The sequence below is a fragment of the Canis lupus genome, chromosome 5, assembly GCF_048164855.1.
Source record: "Canis lupus baileyi chromosome 5, mCanLup2.hap1, whole genome shotgun sequence".
Lineage (NCBI taxonomy): Eukaryota > Metazoa > Chordata > Mammalia > Carnivora > Canidae > Canis > Canis lupus.
In genome coordinates this window covers 33,639,403-33,666,025 of record NC_132842.1, presented here as the reverse complement: position 1 = coordinate 33,666,025, position 26,623 = coordinate 33,639,403, and the positions used below count along the sequence as shown (strand labels likewise).

Here is a 26,623-nt window from a genome sequence, read left to right as displayed (position 1 = left end):
ACTCTGCTCATCCAGCCTGTGACTGAGTGTCTCTATCTCAGGCACTTGACCCTGCTTCGAGAGTCTCTAAGCTCCAGACTCCTGCAGTATGCACCTGTGTCGCTCCTCCTGGAGGAGGTAGTGGGTGGTGGGATCTCGTTGGTTCTGTCCCTTGCTGGGTCCCTGCTCAAGAGAGCAGTCACCTGAATGCCATGGTTTGTGGTTTTATGGCAACACCAAACTGCAAGCCCACTCCTGGGTTTGCTGATGACAGCTGGCTCCCCCACTCCGGTGCCTGGGAACGCTGCCAGGTTCAGGCCACCCCCATCTTCCTGTGACCCCAGGGATCCTGAGGCCCCACTCTCCCACCTATGACTCTGCCCACTCCACCACCTGAGTGCTTTTTAGGCAGGTATATCCCTCACCATAGCAGACTCCGGAGAGTTCTGACTTTGCGCTCTGCTGCTCTATTACCTTCCAGTAGCCAGCTTACAGAGGCCTCCTCCCCCTGCCATTTATCTTCCACATATACCCTCAGATTCACTTCTCCACACCTACCTTGCAAATGTGATCACTTTTCTATGTGTAGAATTGCAGCAATTCTTTTCTATCACAGGTTAAGTTCACAGGTGTTGAGAATAATTTGATAGCGCTCTAGCTGAATCCAAGAGACCAGATGAAACTAGGGTCCCTTATTCCTCCATCCTCCTTCCTTGAGAGCTAGATTTTTATGTAAGTGGTTTTAATGTTTCCATCAAGGTACAGTTGATACGCAATATTTTCAGGTGCACCACATAGGCATTTAACACGTGTATGTGTTGCAGAATGAGGACCACATGGTCTAGTTACTGTTGTCCCCTCTCCGTTATTACAGTGCCATGGACAGTAATCCTGTGCGGTAGCTTGCATCCCTAGGACTTGTGACTAGAGGCTTGTTTCTTCTAATCCTCTTATGTTACCCATTTCCCCAGTGTCCTCCCATCTAGCACCCAATCTGTTCTTTCCTTATGGATTTGGAGTTGTTTCTTGATTTTAGACTACACTTGAGACCATAGAGTATTTTACTTAGCATAACTCCCCATCCCCTTAGGTCAGTCTATGTTTTTACAAGTCCTAAGATCTTTATATGGCTGAGTAATATTCCTTATGATGTACTACATCTTCTTTAGCCATTCCTCCATGAATAGATGCTTAGATTGTTTCAACATCTTGGCTGTTGTAAATAACTACTGCATGAAACTTAAAGGTGCATGTGTCTTATCGTTTTCATTGAAGGTAAATACTCATTTGAAATTGCTGGATGAAAAACTCATTCCTCCATACTGTTCCCCATGGTGGCTGCGCCAGTCCCCATTCTCCCAAACAGCACTCAGTTTTCTTCTCTCCATGTACTCAACACTTTTTTTTGACAGTAGCCCTGCTGACTACTGGTGTGAGGTGATACTGTTGATTTCCATTTCCCTGATGAGTGATACTCTGCATCTTCTGTCTGGCCATCTGTAGATCTTCATAAAAATGTCTAAGTACTCTACTCTTCTCATTTGAATTTAGAGTGTGTATGTCGAATTCAATGAATTCTTTACATGTGTTGGATATGAACCCTTTATTAGATAACATTTGCAAGCCTCTTCATTATATGGGTAGTTTCCTTTGCTGTGCAAAGTATTTTCAGTTTATGGTCAAATTTCTTCTATTGCCCTTCCCTGAGGAGACAGATAAAAAAAAAAAAAGTTGCTCAGATGGATGACTGCCTATATGTTCTTTAAAAGTTTTACAATTTCAGGGGTGTCTGGGAGGCTCAGTCTGTTGGGCATCTGCCTTTGTCTCATGTCATGATCTCAGAGTCCTGGGATCAAGCCCCACACTGGGCTCTCCAATCAGCAGGGAGTCTGTTGCTTCTGGCCCTCCCCCTGCTGTCTCTCTAATCTTAAAAAAAAAAAAAAATTATGGTTTGAGGCATCTGGGTGTTTCCATTGAGCATCTGACACTTGGTTTTGGCTCAGGGCATGATCTCAGGGTCTTGGGACTGAGCTCCTCATGGGGCCCTGTCCTCAACACAGAGTCAGCTTTGGATTCTCTCTCCTGCTCCCTCCCGCTTGTGTTGGCATGCGCTCTCTTTCTCTGAAATCTCAAAAATAAAGTTTATAGTTTCAGTTCTTACCCATAGGTCTCTAAATCATTTTGAGTTTATTTTTGTATATAATATAAAACAGTGGGCCAGTTAGTCTTTTTCATGTCACTATCTGGTTTTTCTCCACCCCATTTATTGAAAAGTCTGCCTTTCCCTCACTGCCTGTTCCTTTGTTATGGATTAATTGACCATATAAATGTGGGTGTATTTCTTGATTATTGTGTTCCATTTCTCTGTGTGTTTTTGTGCTAGTCGTGATGCCTCCATGTTTGTTTTTCAAGATGACTTTCTATGTGGGGTCTTTTGTGGTTCCATACAAATTTTAAGATTATTCTAGTTCTGTGAAAAATGTCATTGGTATTTAGATAGATTTTGAATCTGTAGATTATTTTTAATAGGTCTCTACTATCCAAAATCTCCTAATCCATGAATGTGGTATATCTTTCCATTTGTGTCTTCAGTTTCTTTCATCAGTGTCTTAGTTTTCAGAGTAGAAGTATTTCATCTCTGTAAAACTTACTCTTGGATATCTGTTTTTTGGTGCAATTGTGATAGGATTTTCTTTTTAGTGTATAGAAACTCAATGAACTGTGTATTTAGTATCCTGAAACTATACTGAATTTTTTAGTGGAGTCTTTAAGGTTTTCAACTTAGAGTATCCTATCATCTGCAAATTACTTTTACTTTTTCCTGACTAATTTAGATGCCTTGACTGATTGCTATGACTAGGACTTCTGATACTATGTTTATTAAAAATGATGTAGTGGGCATTTTTGTCTTGTTTCTGATACTTAAAGGGGATTCCTTCAGCTTTTCATAGTCTGCTGTTGCCTGACAGTTTTATCTATTGTTATATTGAAGTATTTTCTTTCTAAGCCACTTGCTGAGAATTTTTATTATAATCCTATGTTGAATTTTGTCCAATGTGTGTTTCTGCCTTTCAGATGATCACTGGATTTTATTCTTCTGTTGTGGTAGTCTATTATTTATTTGCAGATTTTGAACCATCTTTGATTCCCTGGAATAAACTCTCCTTGATCATGGTGAGGATTTCTTCAATGCATTGTTATAAATGGTTTGCATAATTTTAAATATTTGTATACCTATGTTCATCAGGAATATCGACCTGTAATCTTTTGTAGAGTTTGCGTGGGTTTTGTATCAGTAATACTAGATTGGTGTAAAGTAAGTTTGGAAGCCTGTCTTCCTAGTCAGTTGAGAAATATAGGTATTAACTATTTAAAGAACTTGGGGTGGAATTCACCTGTGAAGCCACCTGGACCTGGTCGTCTGGGAGGTTGTTGATTACTGATCCAATTTTATTACTAGAAAGTTTGTTCAGATTTTGTTTCTTCCTGATCCAGTCTTGGAGTATTAGGTTTGTAAGGTTTTATCCATTTCTTGTTTGTTGAGTTATTGGCATATGTTTGCAGTAGTTTATTAGAATCCTTGTCTTTGCTGTCAGTTGTAACTTCACCTATTTCTGATTTTATTCTGGGCTTTGTTCAAATCTTCAACTCATTTTGAGTTACAGGGTATGATGTAATATGACCCAGGTGTATTGTTTTGCATGGAACTGTCCAGCTTTTCCAACACCATTTATTGATAGACTTAGATAATTCTGCCTTCTTTGTAAGTTAATTGACTTTATATGCATGAGTTTATTTCTGGGCTTTTAATTCTATGCCTTGGATCTGTATAACTATTCTTAGGTCAATCTACTGTTTTTATTACAATAGCTTTTTATTTGAAATCAGGAAGTGTGATGCCTTAAGCATTGTTTTTCTTAAGATTGCTGTGGCTACTCAGGATCTTTTGTCATTCTGTACAAGTTTTAGGATTTTTTTTCTGAAAAATGCCAGTAGTATTAATAAAGATTACATAGAATATATGCATTACTTTGGGTAGTAGACATTTAACGAAATTTTTCAATCCATGAACATGGAATCTTTGTTCAACGTTTTTTCATTAAATTTATTTCTAGGTATTTTTTCTGTCAATTGTTTGCTGATAGTTCATTAGTGTATAGAAATGCAGATATTTGTACAACAAATTTTGTGTAACTTCTAATTTTTTTTTCTTGGTGTCAGTTTTCTATATATGTGTCAGCTGTAAATAGTGGCCATTTTACTTTTTCAATTTGGAGGTGTTATTTCTTACCTAACTCCTCTGGGTAGGACCTCCAATACTATGTTGTATAGAATGTTTTTCAAAAACAAATGGTTTGATTTGTGTTCTATAATGTAATATTTTCAAAATGAAGTGCATATACCTAAGAAGAATGTATTTCATAATGACTTGATTAAAAAGTCCTATACATATTTGCTAAATCAATAATTCAGGGAAAGTCTCTTAATAGGAAGATGTCAAAATACTCATAATAAGGATCAGATTCCAATGTCAGTCCTTTGAAAAGAGTGGAGGTAATATCAGATCTGATGTGCTCAGGGATCCGGGTAGTAGCGAAGGTTTATTAAGAGACACTCAAAAATGTAAGTTTTTATTTTTTAAACTTTAAAAAAAATATATTTTATTTATTCATGAGAGACAGAGAGAGAGAGGCAGAGACACAGGCAGAGAGAGAAGCAGGCTCCGTGCACGGATCCAATGTGGGACTCGATCCCAGGACTCCAGGATCATGCCCTGGGCTGAAGGCAGGTGCTAAACTGCTGAGCTACCAAGGGATCCCTAAGTTTTTATTTAAATTCCAGTTAACATAGAGTAACAGTTTCAGGTGTACAATTCAGTGACTCAACACTTTTTTTAATTTTATTTTTTATTTTTTATAAATTTATTTTTTATTGGTATTCAATTTGCCAACATACAGAATAACACCCAGTGCTCATCCCGTCAAGTACCCGCCTCAGTGCCTGCCACCCATTCACCCCCACGCCCCACCTCCTCCCCTTCCACCACCCCTAGTTCGTTTCCCAGAATTAGGAGTCTCCCTTTCTGATATTTCCTACCCATTTCTTCTCCCTTCCCTTCTATTCCCTTTCACTATTATTTATATTCCCCAAATGAATGAGACCATATAATGTTTGTCCTTCTCCGATTGACTTATTTCACTCAGCATAATACCCTCCAGTTCCGCTTTCATCCATTACCCTGTATTCATCACAAGTACACTTCTTAATCCCCATTACTTATTTAATCCATCTGCCTACTCACCTCTCTTCTGGTAACCATCAGTGTTTACTCTGTAGTTAAGAGTCTGTTCCTTGGTTTGTCTCTCCCTTTGCTCATTTGTTTTCTTAATTTCCACATATTAGTGAGATCCATGATATTTCTCATTGACTTTGTTTAGCATTATACCATCTACTTCCATCCATGTCATTGCAAATGGCAAGATTTTATCCTTATGGCTAATATTACATGTGTGCACACACAAATGTATGTACATATATATACTCACACACTACATCTTTATCTGTTATTCAAAGTTAAAAATCGAATTCCTCTTCAATCCAGCAGTTTCTACTAGGTTTTTACAGATTATCTCTAATAACATTAAATATGAAACATTGTCTGGCACCAATTATAGAAATGAGGACAGTTAGTCAAGAGATAGGCAGGAAGCATAAGTGGAACTTCAGGAGCTAAATAAATTTTTATACTATAGTCAGTATATTTTTTGTATTCAAAGGTATAAAAGAATGAGAATCTCAAAAGATCATTGAACTCTAAAAACTAAGGACATTCAAACACTAAAGGAAAGTATTTGAAGTTTAGATCTCCTTATTTGACTTTGAGATTGTCCAGAATGGCAGAGCATTGACCTCTGGAAATACCCCTCCATAAAAACATTTCCAAAATTTGTCAAGAGAAACTTTAGAACTCTAGAAAATAACAAAGACTTGCACAATATGGAAACTTCAGAGAAAACAACTGAAACTCGGGACAGTGAACATTGCAAATAGAGAAATTGAAACAGACACCAGATTTGAGAGGACTAAAACTTTTCCCAAGCTCATGTCAACACTCAGCGCTCAGAAAGTCCTAGGAGTGCCTTACAGAATAAATACAAACCATTCCCACAGAATTCCTCATGATTAGGAAACTTAAAATCTGAAGAAGTTTGTAAAAACTAAAACCTATGAAAATATAGGATCTCAGAAAAACATCACATTTACAAATGACTTCTATGCAAAAACTTTAGAATTCAGGTTTCATGAGGTCAACTCATGATATTGAGATACTGAGCTCACCAATGACCAACAGGGAGATCCTGGCAACCAGAAGTAGTGGGAAGACGGGAGAGGACTGTGCTCCCATCACCCATACAACCCAAACCTAAAATTCTTGTTTAAAGGTAAGGTGAATCTAAAAGAGCTGTGAGTGAGAAGGTGATAAGTAATACTGACAACACCCCACCATCTGCCAATAGGGGGAACTCCGCCCTGCTTTGGCAACTGTCCTGCAACTTCAGTAGGAGAACACAACTGGCTCGCCCTTGAAGGAATGAGCAAGTTGGTCTCCTGTGCAAGAACAGAGGGCATCCTTCCTCTTCACAGACCTTAGAAGAGCTGTGATATAAAGTAACAGCATGTCTGAGGAAAGGAGCGAACAGTTCTGAACACAGCTGTGCTCCTTGAGCACCAGATGCCTTCCCATCTCCCTGAGCCTTGCTTGTTTGGCCAGAACATTATAGTTTATATTCTTGATAGACAGCTCAGGCTTGCTGTTTGTGCCTTTCCTGCCACAAATCTGAGCCACATGCAAGAAACAGTTGGACAAAGTGTGAGACGTTTGCATCTCTATCTGGGCTATACTGCACTTACTGGATTTCTGGGCTCTCCAGATCATATGATGTGAAATTGTGGAGAAATTGCCTTTTGTGCAGTGATCTTTGACCTGTAGGAGTAGAGAAAACTAGGACAGAGCTGGAATCCGACTTCCTGTGATTTTTCCCTAGATGGCGTGTTTCTTAAGGTCTTGTCCTGATGCCAGGTCTGCTCAGTACCTCCTTTTACTTGTTTTTCACCATGTGCCTCTACCTTACTCATCCTTCCCTAAAAATGAACTTTATGAGAGGTTCATTTTTAAATATTTGCCTCCAATTCTTTTATCTAAAAAAATGCAGGCAAAATAAACTTGGTAAGACCCTCTCGATGCCTTGCATACACTTGATCCTCTGCAAATGGTATTTCTGCATTTGAGATGTTCCTGGCTTTTCTAAGGCCATTCTCTGCTGAATGGATGGATCATGGTTGGACAAAGATCCAGGCAAGGCTAAAGTCCCAAGGAATTTACACCAAAGGTCCACAGCTCAATAAATGAAAGATGGAAGTTGGTTGAAAAATAACCTTCCTGGTGCTCACTTCAAATTTATGGGTAACAGCTATTAGAAAGAAAGCTCGAAAGTTTTAAAAGATTGAACAGAAAACAATGCATATAGACCCAAAAAAGGTGGTTTAAACATCTATGCCAGTGATTATTAAATATAAATGGATAGAGATAAAAATATGAAGAAATCTTGATTTCATTACTTTAAATTTAGATCAAATATAGAAATAACTAGAAATACGCAATTTCAACAAAAGCTTACAAATGACACTGCAATTTAAACCAATTAAAACATCTCAATAAAATTTCCGATGCCCTATTTCAGTGTAGTCTACAAAATACCCAAGTTTAAAACTTCCAGATCATAATTTTTTCCCATCTTTGAGGCTTTCATTGCCTTAATACCAAAACAAGACAAGGGAGATTATGAAAATATTATCCCAAATATAGATGACTTGCATCTGTAATGAAAGTAACAGATTATGAAGTTTGATAAGGTTCTAAAATATACGTGAGGATATAAAAGGTCAAGGGTAGCCAAAAAAATATATATATATAGGAAAATCTGCGGGAGAGCTTCCTCTCTTAGATAATGTAGCTTTTGCAATGTTGCTGTGATTAATATAGTATGCTATCTACTAAAGAATTAAAAAAAAACTCGTAGAGGGCCCCAACATTGGCCACCAAAATATAAATGAGATAAACAAGGGGGGCAGAATGGGAATGAGGAATCTCCCAGAATGAACCAGCATGGTATACCACTTGGTTCTGGGTGCATACTGGTCCTATCAGATAAAGGGCTAGTATCCAAGATCTATAAAGAACTTATGAAACTCAACAACACCCAAGAAACAATCCAATCATGAAATGGGCAAAAGACATGAACAGAAATCTCCCAGAGGAAGACATAGACATGGCCAACAAGCACATGAGAAAATGCTCCGCATCACTGGCCATCAGGGAAATACAAATCAAAACCACAATGAGATCCTACCTCACACCAGTGAGAATAGGGAAAATTAACAAAACAGGAAACCACAAATGTTGGAGAGGATGTGGAGAAAGGGGAACCCTCCTGCACTGTGGGTGGGAATGTGAACTGGTGCAGCCACTCCTGAAAAACCGTGTGGAGGTTCCTCAAAGAGTTAGAAATAGAACTGCCCTAGGACCCAACAATTGCACTGCTGGGGATTTACCCCAAAGATACAGATGCAGTGAAATGGCAGGACACCTGCACCCCGATGTTCACAGCAGCAATGTCCACAGTAGCCAAACTGTGGAAGGAGCCTCAGTGTCTGTGGACAGATGAATGGATAAAGCTGTGGTCTATGTATACAATGGAATATTCCTCAGCCATCAGAAACTACAAATACCTGCCATTTGCTTCGATGTGGATGGAACTGGAGGGTATTATGCTGAGTGAAGTCAGTTGGAGAAGGACAATCCTCAGATGGTCTTACTTATATGGGGAATATAAGAAATAGTGAAAGGGATTATAGGGGAAAGGAAAGAAAATGAGTGGGAAAAATCAGAGGGTGACAAACCATGAGAGACTTCTAACTCTGGGAAACGAACAAGGGGAAGTGGAAAGGGAGGTGGGCAGGGGGATGGGACGACTGGGTGGGCACTTGATGGGATGAGCACTGGGTGTTATGCTATATGTTGGTAAATCAAGCTCCAATTAAAAAAAAAAAAACTACAAAAACCGTGCAATAGGGGAGGACCAGACTCCTACCCACACCTATTAAGATGGATTCTAAAGAGTCCGAAACTGCTGATGAATGATAGGATCTTCAATAAGCAGGAATTTGTCACTTGTGTAACCATTTTAAAAAGCCACCTACTCCACATCATACAAAATACAGGCATTGTGGATGCAAATAAAGCAGCATAACTTAATTTTATAAACTTTTTTTTTTTTTAAAGATTTCATTTATTTATTCATGAGAGAGGGGGAGGGCAGAGACACAGGCAGAGGGAGAAGGAAGCTCCATGCAGGGAGTTCAATGTGGGACTCGATCCTGGGACTCCAGGATCACACCCTGGGCCTGAAGGCAGGCGCTAAACTGCTGAGCTACCCAGGGATCCCCAATTTTATAACCTTTTCATGAACCTTAGAGAAAAGTCATGCTGAGTAGAACTTACAGTATTAGCTATAAATGAAAATGCCAACAAATTGGACATAAGAACTTATCAAAGGACACTGAAAGCACAAAGGCACACCACGGGGTAAGACCTATTTACAATACATGCATACGTGTGTGACCAATAACGGTCTTTATATTCAGAAAATACCAAATTTGGATCATTTGCAAGCACTTTTGAAAAACCGTTTGGCGTAGTCTACCAGAGTTGAATGAATAAATACTGACTTAGAAATCCTATTTTCAAATCTATTTCCCTACAGAAATATGTGCACATAGATGCTGATACATGTGTAAGTGCTTCAGGCAGTGTTATTTATGAAAGCCACAAACTGGAAAAAAAAAACGCATCAAAAGCATAATAGATATGTGTATTGTGGTCCATTCAGCGGAGTGTAACAATCACAATAAAATACTAGTTCATGCAACTAAATACATGACTCTCAAGACAGCAAACTAAAGGTACACACAACCACATTTTCGTAAAAGTAGTCACAATTAAACTGGTGTTGAACACCCAGGAGGGGGAAAACCACTAGCAGTGATTTCTGTAAAAGTTGGGCGAGGGGGTGATAGGGGAAGGCCGGTTATTGGGCAGGGGGTGGGGGAGTGAGCACTAGAATGGCTTCTAGGAAGCTGGCGCTTGGGTGTGTTGACATGGGTGGTGGTCACCTAGGTTTGTGATAATGCATTGTGTTGTGTTCTTCCCAGTTTCGAGATACGGTGGTGGGTGTCACTGATGAGTTTAAGCTGTTGTGCTGTGTGAAGGTTTGACAACGTACACACGAGCATCACTAAGATCCATCGTCTTGTATAAGATAAAAATGAATGCAGATTTTCTTTCTCTGGACTAAGAACTCCGGTTTTACCCCCAACAGCTTGCACATACACCCCACACTGGTACCTATTAGTCACTTTCAGACCTTATGTTCTTAAAGCTTACTTATCCTACAGCTGAAACGTTGTTCCTCCTTTCCCTGACCCATTGTCTCTGGCAACCACAGATCTGATGTTCTTGAGGAGTTTGGTTTTCGTTTTTAGTCTCAACCTATATAAGTGAGGTCATACAGTACCTGGTGTTCTCTAGCTTATTTTGCTCAACGTAACGCCCTCAAAGTCCATTGGTGATGCAAATGGGAGCATTTTCCTACTGTTTTATGACTGAATAATAACCCACTTGTGGAGACATGTATATTTGTGTCAAAACTTCATTATCTATTAACAGATAAATGGACACTTAGATTCTTTTCGTGTCTCAGCTGTTGTCCCTAATGCTGCTATGAACATGGGGGGTGCATAGATCTTCTTGGGTTTAGTGTGTTCATTTCCCGGGAACGCATTCCCAGAAGTAAGATTGCTGGGTCATAGGCCAGTTTTATATTTAGTCTTTTGAGGATCACCTGTTTTCCACAGTGGCTGTTCTAGTTGGGAACTCCTGCGCACTGCTGGGGAGATTGCCATTTCTCGACATCTTTGCCAGCATCTGTTACCTTGAGTCTTAACAACCCTTCTAACAGGTGTGAAGTGGTATTTCGTTGTGGCTGTAATCTGTGTTTCTGAATGGTGGTTAAGCATCTTTTGAGCCACCTGTTAACTAGTACAGTGTCTTTACGAGTCCATACAGGTTTGTCCACTTTTAATAGGATTTTTTGCCGTTGTAGGAGTTCTTTATACACTTTGCATATTAACCCCTTATCAGATAGGATCTGCAAATACTTTTTCCCATCCCACCTGTTGCCTTTTCACTTTGATTTACTCTGTAGAAGCTTTTTAGTTTGATGTAGTTCCACTTGCCTTTTGTTGTTGCTTATGCTTTGTGTTCTATCTCAAAATTCACTGCCAAGACCTACGTCAAGGACCTTTTTTTGTCTTTTTTTAAATTTTTTTTCCTTTTTTTTTTCCTTTTTTTGTCTTTAAGGAGTTTTAAATCAATTTTGAATCAATCGATTCAATTAATTTTGAATCCAGTTTTGAATCAAGTTAGTTTTTGTAAGCCAGGTGAGATAGTTCTTTTACATGTGAGCAGGCAATTTTCCAGAAACGTGTATTGAAAAAACTGATTTTTTTTTTCAGTGTTCCTGGCTCTGTTGTCAAATATTGCTTGACTATATATACTTGGGCATCTAAGCTCTGCATTCTGTTTCATTGATCTATTTTTATGCCAGGGCCATACTGTTTTGATGATTTGTTTTTATGGTATACCTTTAAATGAAGAAATGTGATACCTCCTGCTTTGTTCTTTCCTGAGATTACTTTGGATATTTAGGGTCTTGTTCCATATAAAATTTAGAACTGATTCTCTTAAAAAATCTGCTGAAATCTTGATATGGATTGCTTTGAATCTATAGATGACTTGTGATAAACATTTTAACAATACAAAAATAGCCATTGGCTTTAATTTTTTTTTTAAGCTTTTGACAGAGAGCACAAGTAGGCAGAGTGATGGTCAGAGGGAAAGGAAGAAGCAGACTCCCCGCTGAGCAGAGAGCCTGATGCTGGGGCTGCACCCTATGACCCTGGGATCATGACCTGAGCCGAAGGCACATTTGACCATCTGAGCCCCCCAGGCTCCCCGGCTTTCATTTCATTCATCAGTGTCTCTGAATATGCACTCCTAAGTGTTCTATTCTTAATGGAAATAGAGAAGTTTCCATTCTTTTTCATATAAATTGTAACTGTTCAGAAATGCTGTCTGTCAGAACATGAGAGACTCCTAATTCTGGGAAACGAACTGGGGGGGGGGTGGAAGGGGAGGTGGGCAGGGGGTGGGGGTGACTGGGTGACGGGCACTGACGGGGGCACTTGATGGGATGAGCACTGGGTGTTATTCTACATGTTGGCAAATTGAACACCAATAAAAAATAAATTTATATATATATATATATATATATATATATATATATATATATATAAAGAAATGCTGTCTATGAGGGTTACTCTTGCTTTTGTTTCCCTTACTTGAAAAGACCTATCCAGAAGTAAGTTCCTGAGGCTGGTGTCCAACATCACAGCCTATGTTTTCTTTAGGAGTTCCATTGAGTTTTTGTGGATGGTGTAAGAAAGTGGTCTACTTTCATTCTTTGTAGTTGTCCAGTTGTCCTAGTACCTTTTTTTTTTTTTTTTTTTTTTTGAAGAGACCGTCTTGTCCCCATTGGATGTTCTTACTTCTTTCATCATGGACTGACCATATATGTGTCGGCCCATTTCCAGGCTCTACCCTGTTCCATTGATCTAGGTCTGTTTTTGTGCTAGTACTAGTATGGTACCATATTGGTTTATTACTAAAGCCTTGTTAGTGTATATTAAAACTTAGAGTTTTTATTCCTCCAGTTTTGAGGCTATTTGAGGTTATTTGTTCTATACGAATTTTAAGATTATCCTATTCCTGTGGAAAAAAGCCATTGGTATTTTGATAGGGATTGCATTAAAATCTGTAGGTTGCTTTGTGTAGTGTGGACATTTCAATGATATTCTTTCCATTTATTTGTGTTCAATTTTTCTTCATTGTAATTTTCAGCATGTAGGCATTTTACTTTATTATATATATTTATCCCTTTGTCATTGTAAGTGGGATCATTAATTTTTCTTCTTGTTAATTAATAGTATATAGAAATGCAACAGATTTCTGTACTTCATCAGTTCAAATAGTTTTTTTGGTGGGGTCTGTAGGCTGTTTAAGAGTCACCTGCAAACAAGGCCAACTTTTCTTCCTTACCAGTTTGCATGCTTTTTATTTGGATGCTTGCTGTGGCTTGGGCTTCCAGGAACACGTTGGGAATAGAAGTGGTGAGAGTGAGCTTAGGGGAAAAAGCTAGCAGTTAATAGTTAGCATCATACTCAGTGGTGGGGAAAAAATGTTTTTTTTTTTATTTTTCATATGTGGACTTCATTATGTTGAGGTGTGTTCCCTATAAACCTACTTGGTTGAGAGTTTTTATCATGAATATGTGTCAACTGTGTTTTCTGCGTCTCTTGATAATTGTGGTTTTTACCTTTCCTTTGGTGATGTGAGGTAGCATGTTGATTGGCAAATATTGAACCACTCTGGCATCCCTAGAATAAATTACTTTGTCATGGTAAATGATTTTTTTTAACGTATTAAATTTGGCTTGCTAATTTGTTGAGGATCTTTATATTCATAAAGATCAGAGATATTGCTGTATAGGGTTTTTTGTTCTGTTTTGTTGTGCCTTTGTCTGTGTTTGGTTACCAGGCTAATTTTGATCTTGTCTAATGAATTTGGAAGTTTTCCTTTTTCCTTTTTGGAAAAGTTTGAGGAGGAACTACTCCTTAAATGTTTGGTAGAATTCACCAGTGAATCCATCTGGTCCTGGACTTCTATTTGAGTTTGAGGGATCCAATTTCATTATTAGCACTTGCTCCACTCAAATCTTCTATTTCTTCCTGATGAAATTTTGGAAAACTGTTTCTAGGAATTTATCCATCTCTTCTAAGTTGTCCAGTTCACATGTGATTCATTATCCTTTTTTTTTTTTTTCCTTTTTCATTTCTGGTTCCTCTTTCTCATGAGTCTAGCTAAAGGTTTATGTTTATTCAGAGAACTAGCTCTTGGTTTTATTGATCTTTTATTGATCGTTTCTGTATTTATGTCTTCTCTGATCTCATTTCTTTAAAGATTTTATTTATTCATGAGAGAGACAGAGAGAGAGGCAGGGACACAGGCAGAGGGAGAAGCAGGGTCCCTGCGGGGAGCCTGATGCGGAACTCGATCCCAGGACACTAGGATCATGACCTGAGCCGAAGGCAGATCCTCAACCACTGAGCCACCCAACCACCCCAACTCTAATCTCCTTCTGACTTTGGGCATTGTCTTCCTAGCCCCTTTAACATTAGGTTGTTGGAGTATTTCCTTGTTTGAGGTGGGCTTGTCATTGCTACAAACCTCTCCCTCAGCACTGCTTTTGCTGTATCCCAAAGATTATGAACTGTTTTGTGTTTATGTTCACTTATCTTCCTGGTTCTTTTATTTCTTGACCAGTTGATCCTTTAGTATCATGTTGTTTAGCATTCACGTGTATGTATTTTTTTTTAGTTTCTTTTTTTCCTTGTAATTTCTGGTTTCATATCTTTGTCAGCAGAAAAGATGCTTGGGTTGTCCAAGTGGCTAAGTCGGTTAGACATCTGACTCTTGATTTCTCTTTGGGTCCTAGTCTCAGGGTCATGGGATTGAGCCCTGTGTTGGGCTCCACACTGAGTGCAGAGTCTGCTTGAGATTTCTCTCCCTCTGCCCTTCCCCCTTCTCACACTCACTCTCTAAAATCTTTTTTAAAAAGAAGCTAGACATAATTTCAGTCTTTAATGAGTCTTGTTTTGTGTCCTGACCTGGGATCTATCCTGGAGAAGGTTCTATATGCACTTGAAGAGAATGTGTATTGTTATTGGATGGAATGTTCTGTGTATATATGGTAGATCCATGTGTTCTAATGTATCCAAAGCCACTGTTTCCATATTGATTTTTTTCTGCCTAGATCTAGTTGTTGATGTAAATGGTGTTAAGGTTCTTCACTATTGTACTACTGTCCATTTCTCCCGTTATAGCTGTTAATACTAGGTGTTCCTAGATTTACAATTATTCTATCCCCTGTTGGACTGCCCCCTTTATCATTATGTAATGCCCTCTATCTCTTGTTACAGTCTTCATTCTAAAAATCTATTTTGTGTGATGTAAGTATTGCTACCTTTTTTTTCCCTTACATCGATTTCTATGAAATATAGTTCACTTTCACTCTTGTATGTGTCTGCAGGTGTGAAGTGAGTCTCATGTAGGCAGCATGTAGATGAGTCTTATGATTTAGTTACCTTTTGTCTTTTGATTGAGCATTTAGACTATTTACATTTGAAGGAATTACCGATAGGTATGTACTTTTTTAACTTTTGCCTCTTATGTCATCTCACAATTTTTCTCACTTATTGACTTCAGTGTTTTAATTTCTTTACTTTTTGTGTATATATTATGGGTTTTTTATTTGTGTCTACCATTGGGTTCATATATAACCTGCATATAGCAGTCTATATTGATGGTCACTTACGGTTGAACACATTCTAAAACCATATATTTGGACTCTCCTCCACATTTTATGTATACATATTTTTATAACTTGTTTATCTCTTTATAGTTTTTATAATGGATTATATTTTGTTAATTTCCATATTGACTTTATAAGTGATGAATGTATGATTACCTGTGATTTTTTTTCTTCTTAATTTGCTTTTAATTACAATCTTTGTTTCCCTTTCAAAGAATTTCCTTTAATGCTTTTGGTAAGCATGGTTTAGTGATGAACTCCTGTAACTTTTGTTTAGGAAACTGAATTCTCAGTGGTAAGCTTGTTGAGTATTTCTGGTTGTAGGTGTTTCCCTTTTAGCACTTTTAATAGACTGTACCATTTTTTTTTCTGGCCTGCAAAGTCTCTGTTGAGAAATCCCCTAATAGTTTTATTGGTTTCCTCTTGTATGTAACTATTTGCTTTTCTCCTTTAGAAATCTCTAAATTCTCACCATTTAAAATTTTTGTCTTTGTGTGTACTTCCATAGGTACATTATGTTAGGAGTTCTCTGACTCCTGGAAGTTTTTACCCATTAAGTTTTCAGCCCCCTTCTGTTCTGGGATCCCTATAATGTGAATGTTATGATGCTTGAAGATGTCTGAGTTCCTTAACCTTTTATCACTTTGTAGTTTTGCTGTTCAGCTCCGGTGCTTTCCATTACCTTGACTCCCTCCAATATGTCCTTTATTGAATTCTTCAGCTCTGATCCTTTATTTTCTGTCTTTGTTGAAATTGAGTTCACTTTTTTCCTCCAGTCCAATGAATAACTTTATGACTGTTTGAGTTTTTGATCAGGCATATTGGTTGTCTGTTTTATTTAGCTCTTGCTGTGATTTTTGTTCTATTTTTATTTTTTTCATTGTTTCCTCATCTCTCTGTTCTTTGGGAAGAGTTTGCTGCACCTTTGGTGCAGCTGCCAAAAAGAGGCTAAAGGCAGACAATGAGGCTGAGTGCTGATCCGACCCACCCATGAGCACAGGGCCACTACAGACAGGCTTGTCATCAGTGTGGGAGCGAACTCTTCCCAGGGGATCCACAGTTGGCAAGGGGGTCACTGCAGCCAGATACATTCAAGGCACTCACAGCTCAGTCACACAAAAGGGCACATGCACCCCACACAGGGGACATGAGGGAACCCTGTTCTGGTGATACTGGGAGGAGGGATTGTGCTACAAGACACCACAGAACCTCTTCTACATACACCATTACTTTTAATACCAAGAGTTGTAGTTGACCAAGTGCACAGAACAGAGAGAGGAGATGAGGAAACAATGGCCAAAGGTCAGGGCTTATTCCTTTATTCATCTAGCTAATGCAGGTGGGTTGGTATGTGGGATTATCTCCCCACTTCCCTGTAGCAGGACTGGTGCTCATCCCTGCCCCAGGCTGTCTGCCAGGTATGGAGGGGCGGGAGTTATGTTGGAGGGACTCTTGCCAAGGTATTTGGGTTGAATAGGGTGGGTCACCTGGGGAGGGCTGGGGAGGGTGGAGCAAGTGTCCACCTACCTAGATTGGGGAAGAGGAATGGTATCCACCAGCACTTCTATTTTTCTGAGAAATCTGATCCTTGCTCCTGTGCTGCACATTCTAGGATTAGTTAATAAGTGTCCTTCACATACCCCCTAGGTGCTTTGCAAACTGCTGCTCCTGTGGTGAGTCTAGGGCAAATTATTTATTGTGCTGACTCTTTAAGGATTAGGATTCAGTTTTCCATTGCCCTCCAGCTCTCCTGCAGTTAAGCCCCACAAGCCAGATATTATGGGGACTTGTCTTCCAGAGAGGCTCTTTAGCACCAAGGGTGCCTGATATGTGGGGTCTGATTCCCTTCTCTGTGCTTATGATCTCCCTCCTGTTAGATTTCCTGGGGCTTTGGTTCCCAACAGTATCTCACCTTTTTGATGTGGGCTTTTCTGACATCAGCTGTGGAAGATCTGTTCTGCCAGGATTCATGTCATTTTTGGAGTGAGTTGCATATATGTAGCTATCAGCTCTGTGTGTCTGGGAAGAGGTGAGCTCAGCATCCTCCTACTCCGCCATCATCCCCAAACTCAGCTCCATTGGGTTGTTTGGGATCCTTCTTGTTTGTTAATATAGGCTTCTATTATTTTTTTAAAGATTTAATTTATTAATAAGAGAGAGAGGCAGAGACACAGGCAGAGGCAGAAGCAAGCTACGTGCAGGGAGCCTGACGTGGGACTCAACCCCGGGTCTCCAGGATCAGGCCCTGGGCTGAAGGTGGTGCTAAATTGCTGAGTCAACCCGCGACCACCCGGCTTCTATTATTATAAACTTCCCTTTTCAAACTTCATTTGCTGTATCCTGTAAGTTTTGGTGTATTTTCTTTTGTCCCAAGATACTGCATTTCCTTTTCTTTCTTTTTTTTTTTTTTTCCAATTTCTTCTTTGATCCATTGGTTCAGGAGTGTTTAATTTCCTTGTATTTGTAAATTGTCCAATTTGTCATCTTACTGATTTGTAGTTTTGTGAAATTGCAGCTAGAGAAGATACTTGGTATGATTTCAATCTTAAGTTTGCTAAGACTTATTTTGAGCTATCCTAGAAAACGTTTCAGGTGTCCTTAGGAAAAAATGTATTGTTGGTAGACGACTATCCCTATGTGGGTTAGGTCCATTTGGTCAATAGGGTTCAAATATCTTCTTTCTCTGGATGATTTAACTACTGAGAGTAGGATATTAAAGTCCCCAACTTTTCCTGCATTGCTAGTTCTGCTTTGGGTGGTTTATGTATTCAGGTGCTCCTGGGTTGGGTACGTAGCAATTACTAGATCATTCTGATTAACTACTGCTTTATTCTTCTATAATGACCCTTCTGCTACCATTATTAAAGTCTGTCTTGTCTGATAGAAGTAGTTATGTCTGTTACGTTTGTTTAACACCTCTTTTTTACCCCCTCCTGTCACTTTGTTTTATGTGTGCCCTTAAGACTGAAGTGAGTGTCTTCATTGAGTCATCCTGTGTCTTGATGGCAGAAATTAATCGTTTAACATTTAACGCAATTATTGGTACGAACTTCTGCCATTTTAATTGTTTTTGTTTTGTAGTTCCATCGTTCCTTGATTCTTGTTCTGATGTCTTTTGTTTGGATATCTTGTATTTATATGCTTTGACGATCGTGTTACTTTGTGCAATTACTACATATTTTCCTCCTGTGGTTTCCATGAGGCTTACATAAAGTATCTTAAAATTTAGGTCCCTATTTTAAACCAAAAACCGTTTCAGTAGAACTCCAGAGTTTTTACACTTTCCATTCTTAGTTTAGGTTACTGATGTTAGTTTACTTTTTGCGTTGTGTAACAGATGAATGTACCTATGGTTGTTTTTACTGCAATTAACTTTTAAATTAAAGTTGAAAGGAAGTTACATATCACCATTATAATATTACAGAACTGGGCTATGTACTTACTATTACCTGTGGATTTTACACTACTTTGTTTTTATGAAGTTAATTAGCATTATTTTATTTCCACTCTGAGAACTCCCTTTGGCATTTCCTGCCTGGCAGGTCTACTAGTGAATTCCCTCAGCTTTTGTTTGGGAACTTTTTGATTTCTCCTTTTCGGAAGGACAGCTTCACAGGGCATAGACTTCTTGATGTTTTTTCTTTGAATATTTGAGGAATCTGCCTACAGTTTTATGAGGGGATTCCCTTGTATGTAAATGCTCATTCCCTCCTTTAAGATTCCTTTTTGAATTTTAACTATTATATCTCATTGTAGCATTATTTGGGATAAACCTGTTAGGGTCTCTTGGGTCTTTTGGATCTGGAGGTCTATTTCTTTCCCCACATTTAGGAAGTTTTCGCCCATTATTGCTTTAAATATACTTTCTGCCTCTTTTCTCCTTCTGGAATTCCCATAATGTGAATATTGCTTTTTCACATTGGGTCCCGTAATTCCCATAGACTTCACTTCTTCATTCTCTGTGCTGCTCTCCCTGCAGGGTAACTTCAAATGTGTTGTCTTTCAGGTACTGATTTCTGTATGGGCATCTGGTTTTGAAGCTCTGTTGAATTCAATTTACTGTTTCTCACCCTAAGATTTTTTTTCATAATTTCTATTTCTTTGAACTTTTTAAGAGTAGCAAAAACATTTTTAATGTGTTTAATTCCTGCGTGGGCAAAATGTAGTGTTATTTAGTTTAGGTGTACAATATAGTGAATCACACTTCTATATGTTACTCTGGGCTCATCAAGAGGAGTGTACTCTTAATTCCCATCACTTATTTCACCCATCCCCCACCTCCCCCTCTGGTGACCTGTTTCTCTATAGTTAAGAGACTTTGTTTTTATTCATTTTAGGTTCTTAAATTCCACAGATGAGTGGAACCACATGATGTCTGTCTTTGACTTATTCCACTTAGTATTATATTCTCTAGCCCTGTCTGTGATGTTGCAAATGACAAGACTTTTTTTTTTTTTTTTTTTACGCTTGAGTATTTGTCTATATACCACATCTTCATTGAACCATCTATGGACACTTAGGCTGCTTCCATTGTTTGGATATTATAAACAATGCAGCAGCAAATATAGGGGTGCATATAGCCTTTTGAATTAGTATTTTCATGTCTGGGGTGTAAATACCCAGTAGTGAAATTATAGGATCATAGAGTAGTTCTAGTTTTAACTTTTTGAGGAAACTATATACTATTTTCTACAGTGGCCTCACCAGTTTGCATTCCCACCAACAGTGCAAAAAAAGGTTCCCTTTTTTTGACCAACACTTATTTCTTGTTTTCTTTTTTAAGGCGTTCTGATAGGGCAAGGGGATACTTCACTGTAGTTTTGATTTGCATTTCCCTGAGTATCTTTTTACATGTCAGCCATCTTGAATGGCTTTGGAGGAACATGTATCCATGTCTTCTACCCATTTTTTTTTTCTTCTTCCCACTTTTAATCAGATTATTTGTGTTTTGAGTGTTGAGTTATAGAGTACATATTTTGAATACTAACCCATTATCAGATATCTCATTTGTAAATATCTTCTCCCACTCCATGGATTGTCTTTTAGATTGTTTCCTTTGCTGTGCAGAAGTTTTTTATTTTGATATAGTCCCAATAGTTTATTTTTGTTTTTGTTTCCCTTGCCTCAGGAGACCTATCTAGAAAAGTGTTTCTTCAGCTAATGTCAGAAATGCCTGTGCTCTCTTCTAGAGTTTATCTGGTTTCAGGTCCCATACTTAGGTCTTTAATCCATATTTAGTTTGTGTATGGTGTAAGCACATGGTCCAGCTTCATTCTTTTGCATGTAGCTGTCCAGTTTCCACAGCACCATTTATTGAAGAGATGGTCTTTATCCTGTTGCCTATTCTTGCCTCTTTTGTTGTCAGACTGACCATATAATAGTGGGTTTATTTTTGGACTTTTTAGATGTTGATCTATATCTCTGTTTTAGTGTCAGTGCCATACCGTTTTATTACAGCTTTATAGTATAACTTGAAGTCTGGAATTATGATTGCTCCAGCTTTTTTTCTTAGGATTGCTTTGGCTATTCTAGTTCTTTTGTGATTCTGTACAAATTTTAGGTTGTTCTAGTTCTGTGAAGAATGCCATTGATTTTTCAGTAGAGCTTGCATTGAGTCTGCAGATTGCTTTCAGTAGTATGAACATTTTAATAATATCTTTCAATCTCTGAGTAGGAATATCTTGCCCTTTCTTTGTGTCTTTATTTTCTTTCATTAGTGTTTGTGTATTTTTCAGAGTACAAGCCTTTCATCTCTTTGGTTAAGTTTATTCCTAGGTATTTTCTTTCTCTTACTGCTTATTATATAGAAAGGCAACAAATTTTTGTACCGTGATTTTTTTTTTCTTTTTAATGATGCAAACTTACTGAACTCATGTATCAGTCCTGGTGGGTTTTTGGTGACATCTTTAGGATTTTCTATATATATTATCATAGTATCTGCAAATAATGGAAGTTTTAGTTCTTCCTTACCAATTGGGAAGACTGCTATGCCTTTTTCCCCTTTTTTGATCTGATTGATTTGCCTAGTATTTCCAGTACTATACTGAATAAAAGTAGTGAGAGTTGATATCCTTGTCTTATTCCTGACCTTAGGGGCAAAGCTGTTAACTGAGTTTTCCATAGATTGCTTTCATTATGGTGAGATATGTTCCCTCTAATTCTACTTGGTTGGGGGTTTTTATCTTGAATAGGTGTTGTATTTTATTTTTTGCAACCATTGAAAGAATGTTTCTCTTATGATATATCACACTGATTTTGTGACAATTTTAAAGATTTTATTTATTCATGAGAGAGAGAGACAGAGACAGAGAGGCAGAGACAAAGACAGAGGGAGAAGCAGGCTCCATGCAGAGAGCCCGATGCGGGACTCGATCCCAGGTCTCCAGGATCATGCCCTGAGCCAAAAGTAGACACTAAACCACTGAGCAACCCAGCCATCTCATGATTTTGTGACTATTGAACCACTCACTCTTAGATCTCAGGAATAAGTCCAACTTGATAGTGGTGAATGATTTTTTTTTTTAAATGTTGGATTTGGATTGCTAATAATTTGAGAAGTTTTGCATTTTTTTCAGAGATATTATTAGCCTATAGTTCTATTTTTTGTAGTGTCTTTATCTTGCTGTGGTATCAGGGTAATGCTGCCCTAATCAATTTGAAAGCTTTCATTCCTTTTTTTTTTTTTGGATGAGTCTGAGAATAGGTATAAATTCTTTAAATTATTGGTAAAATTCACCTGTGAAGCCATCTTGTCCTAGACTTTGGCTCTTTGAAGTTTGAGTACTGATTCAATTACATTGCTGATAAAGGTCTATTCAAATTTTCTCTTTCTTCCTGATTCATTGTTAGAAGGTCATGTTTCTAGGAATTCATTTCTTTTAGGTTTTCCAATTTCCAGAAATACTTTGTATTTCTGTGGTAGTATTTTTCCTCTTTCATTTCTTAAATGAGGCTTTTTTTTTTTTTTTTGAGTCTGGTTAAAGACTTAATTTTATTAATATTTTTAAAGAATCTGCTCCTGATTTTATTGCTATGTTCTATCTTTTGTTTTTTATTTTTTAAGATTTATTTATTCAGGAGAGACAGAGAGGCAGAGACATAGGGAGAGGGAGAAACAGACTCCTCTCAGGAAGCCGATGCGGGACTCGATCCCCAATTCCGGGATCATGACCCGAGTTGAAGGCAGGCGCCCAACTGCTGAGCTACTCAGGTGTCCCTATTTTTTAATTGGTGGGCCCACTTGGGTTTAGATTGAGTCAGAACATGCATTGGCTAGAGATGGAGTAGGACCACAATGCAGGTGTCCTGTGTTGTCCTCTAAGAAGCTTTTGTTGGTGGGCAGGGCCTGCAGTCGGAAGAGTTGTCTGCCCCCAGCCCCCTGTGGGGTCCCAGTCTGCAGGTATGTGTGGTTATCTTTTCCTCTTTCTGGTGTAGAAGTCATTGTGTAGTGGTGCTCGTCCTTGTCAAGGCTGTTAGCACACACTCAGGCCTGTGGCACCAACCTGCATGGGCTTTGGCCAAGAGCTGGTTGGAGGGGGCAGGGCAATGGTGTTAGCAAGTGTTGTTGCTGTGTTGGCTCCTGCAGGTGGCTGTGTGCTTATGCTGGGGGTGAGCGACGGAAGGTGTTTCTCAAACTACTACTTCCAGGCTGTATCTCCACAGAGCTTTGTTTGCCTTAACAGGCAGGGAGTCCATTTCCTTTTGCCCCCGTGGCTCTTTTACAGAAAGTTTACAGACTTTAAAAAAAAAAAAAAATCCAGGTTTTAAATCTCACTGCTGATAAGAACTTCAGAAATTTGTCCCCTCTGGTTTTCAAACCCAAATGTTACAGGGATTTCTCTTCCCTGCATGGGCTCCCCAGGGCAATCATGCCTGTGACACTGTACCTCACGGAGAACTCTGGGTCCCTGTGGCTCCCAGCCTTTGCCTTCTCTATCCTCTCAGGTGTAGTCTCTTCCCTACAGTTAGTGTTTCTGCCAGTCTTTGGGTCATTTTCTGGGTTTTTTTACACTGAGGTGTTATCTAGCTGTATCCATGGGATGATGTGAGCTTATGGTGCTCCTACTCCACCATCTTCCCCAAAAGTCCTGAACTCCTCTTTAAATACGTTTTTGTAACTTCATTTTTCTTGTGTTCTTGTTATTCACTGAAATTTCAGAGGCTTATTCTAAATTCTCAGGCAGTTCATAGATCTCCATTTTCTAGGTCCGTTAGTAGAATCCTAGGAGTTTCCTTTGGTGTCCCATTTACCTGATATTTTTCATCATTCCTGATTCCTTATGTTGGAACATTCTCTTCCAGACTTTGCTGGTTTGCTTTGGCAGAGCCTTTTTCAGAAGCCAGCTTTGTTTAGGTTTCTGGACTTGTCTGCTGGTAATGTCTTTGGGCAGATGGGGTCTGCTATTAGGGTCTATTTTAGGGTGAGACAACTCTTTGAACACTGAGGTCAGGCTTATTAGGGTGCTGGGGGACTGGTTGCGACTGAATGACAATTGCTGGGTAGGACTGTTGGCTTGGTTACCTGCCCATGTGAAGGCTGTAGGATGGGCTCAGTGGTTGTGTGGAGTTTCTGGGCAGGACTGACTACTGTGCTGCTCAGAAGTAGGTGAGATGGAGTTTGCTTCCTTGCCCAAGTTGGACAGCAGGATGCGATTGAGGGCCTGCACAGCTTGTTTGAAGACCTGGATCCAGGCCATCGTGCGCTCTGAATTCCTAGGTCACCAGTTTTACTGTGCAGACAGAAGAAATCATGGGCTGTGTTTCAAGTGCCATGTAAGCAGAACTGTTGAAGGGGAAATGCATCTTCCATGCACTCTGATTAGCTTCCCCATCAGGCAGTGCGAAGGCTGCATTCCAGGGTGAGTGGGGCTCTGAATTTCCCTGCCCAAGGGAGTAGACCGGGAGCTCCAAAGTCACAAGACCCTTAATTTGTGGTCTCCACTAAAGCTCACCTGTGCTCCATGTTCCTTGGCCACTCTTGTTGATCTGAGGATGATTGGTTCTGCCCACCTGCCTCCTGGCTTGAGCCTGGCTAGGTTACACAGGCATTTCCAGGTATTATAGTCAGCCCTTCCCTTCAGATTGGGTTGGGGGCCACACTCTGCAGTGGGTGGGTCTGTGAGATACTTGTCTTGAGGTAGGTAAACCAGGCTCTGGGGCTGGGAAAACTTGTCTGAGGACATGAATCAGGCAAACACACATCTGCCAAGTCCCCTGGTCACACTGCACCACCAAGTAGGTTCCAGAAGTGAGTAAAGCAGCTCTTTGAGACTATTTGGGATGTGCAGTGGCAAGCTCCATCTGCCGAGATCTAGATGATGGTTGTAAGCAGCTCTTCATCCTCCATCATGATCAGATTTCCTATGGTTCCTCAAGGGAGGGGGAGGCGAAACTGTCAATAAGACCCTGACAGCTATAGTCAGAAATAGAAAGACCACTTAACTTCTGCCCAACTGAGACCCATTGTTCTTATTTCTTCTCACGCTTTCTTGAGGTGTTGGTCTGAACATTCCAGCTTCCAGGCCAGAAAATCCCTGATTGCAGTCAAATCCGTAGAAGACTACATCCAACAGGTCTCTGCCCATGCTCACATGCCGTCTGCTGGCTTTGTTGAACAAACCTCCCTGAACATCTCCCTATAAAAGTATAGGCATTTGTCTTGCCCAGGGAGAAGGCTTGTTGTTAAGGTTTGAGTCTGCTACCTCCCTTGGCTGCCTGCACCCCAATTTTCCCCCTTTTCAAACCCTTGTCTCTTTATTTGCTTGGCTCTTGAGATGGGTTTAACCAAGGTGGTTTAGCAGCAGTGTTGGCCAGTCCAGGCAGGAGCTATGCTTTCGGTTTGTCCAGTCCCCTTGAGGTTCCCCAAGGTGGAGCAATTGGCAGTGACAGCATGCCAGGGATTACCTGTTACTTGATTTAGTGGTTGTGATTGATCAGTAACAAAACCCATCCATCAGTGGAGGCAGGGTTGACTCCCCTACACCCTCTATTCCCACTGTAGGAACTGGAGTCTCAGGGGAAGCATCTGGTGCTGCTCTGTCCTGGGGGAAGGCCAGTGTGGCAAATGTGCAGCTGTTCCTCTTCAACATCATCTGATTTTTGTCTTTGGTGCAGGGGGTGCTTCAGCCCCACTCCCCACATTCAGGTGGCATATCCTTCCTGAATATTTCATTCTGACATTGCTCCCCCTCAAAAGAACAACTATACTCTGTGACGTCATTCTTTATATTTGGTTATTAAATGCTTTTCCATGGGTGTTAGAACTCACAAAAGGGATTAATAGAAAAAAAAATTAGGCAAAACTTGAATTTTTTTTAAAAAAAATAGCAAACTCAAAATAGAAATGAACTTTATACTAGTTTAATACTTATCTGTCAAATACCCTAAATCCTTATATTTACTAAGTACAAGTAGGCTAATGTGAAATTAGAAACTCCCAGGGACCCTGACTTATAATATTTGCAGAAGCTACTAACAAGAACAGCAAAACAAAAACAGATGTAAAAGCTCTATGAATTGTAAATGATGAAAACACCCCAACGGCATCTATAGAAATTATAGCACCAATAAGAGCTATTAACAGATTTGGGTATAATATCATCTACAAAATTATTTATATACATTGCCATCAATTACTGTGAAAACACTAATATGCCTTCTCTGCAGGGAAAGAGAGTTGATCAATGACTTAGAACATAGAAATGCAAACCATTTCTACATGTAAATGGACATTGACAAACGGCAAACCCGGCATGACAGAAATGATAAACAATGCCCCATTTTGACAGTGGGGGCATTGACGTGGGGCTTTTGGTGTCCTGTTGTTTTCCCTGAGCAGGGAGATGGGGAGAAGGATGTATTAGAGCAATGTAAAAGCAAAACTTTAATATATCTAGAAGAGAAAGAAGATAGCTTTATGAATGGATGTCAAGTTAGTAAGAAATTTTAAGGCTCAAAAAGTTATAAAAAGATCCAATTGCTCTAATGAAACTCTTCATCAAATGAAATCAAAGGAGACTCTCAGGAAATGGTGATGC

General features: G+C 39.3%; 1 long non-coding RNA gene across 3 annotated transcripts in view; it reads left to right on the top strand.

Moving 5' to 3' along the window:
* The window catches only part of LOC140632936 (uncharacterized), a 66,930-nt gene that overhangs the window by 21,443 nt on the left and 18,864 nt on the right, over nt 1-26,623 (top strand). Inside the window, exon 1 of one of the 3 annotated variants that reach the window (XR_012030580.1) lies at nt 15,037-15,225. The exons of 1 other annotated variant lie outside the window; for it this stretch is intronic. This is a non-coding gene — a long non-coding RNA (uncharacterized lncRNA). Of the gene's footprint in view, nt 1-15,036; nt 15,226-15,308; nt 15,417-26,623 lie in introns of those variants that run through there. One more of the 3 variants, XR_012030581.1, reaches the window with a different exon arrangement.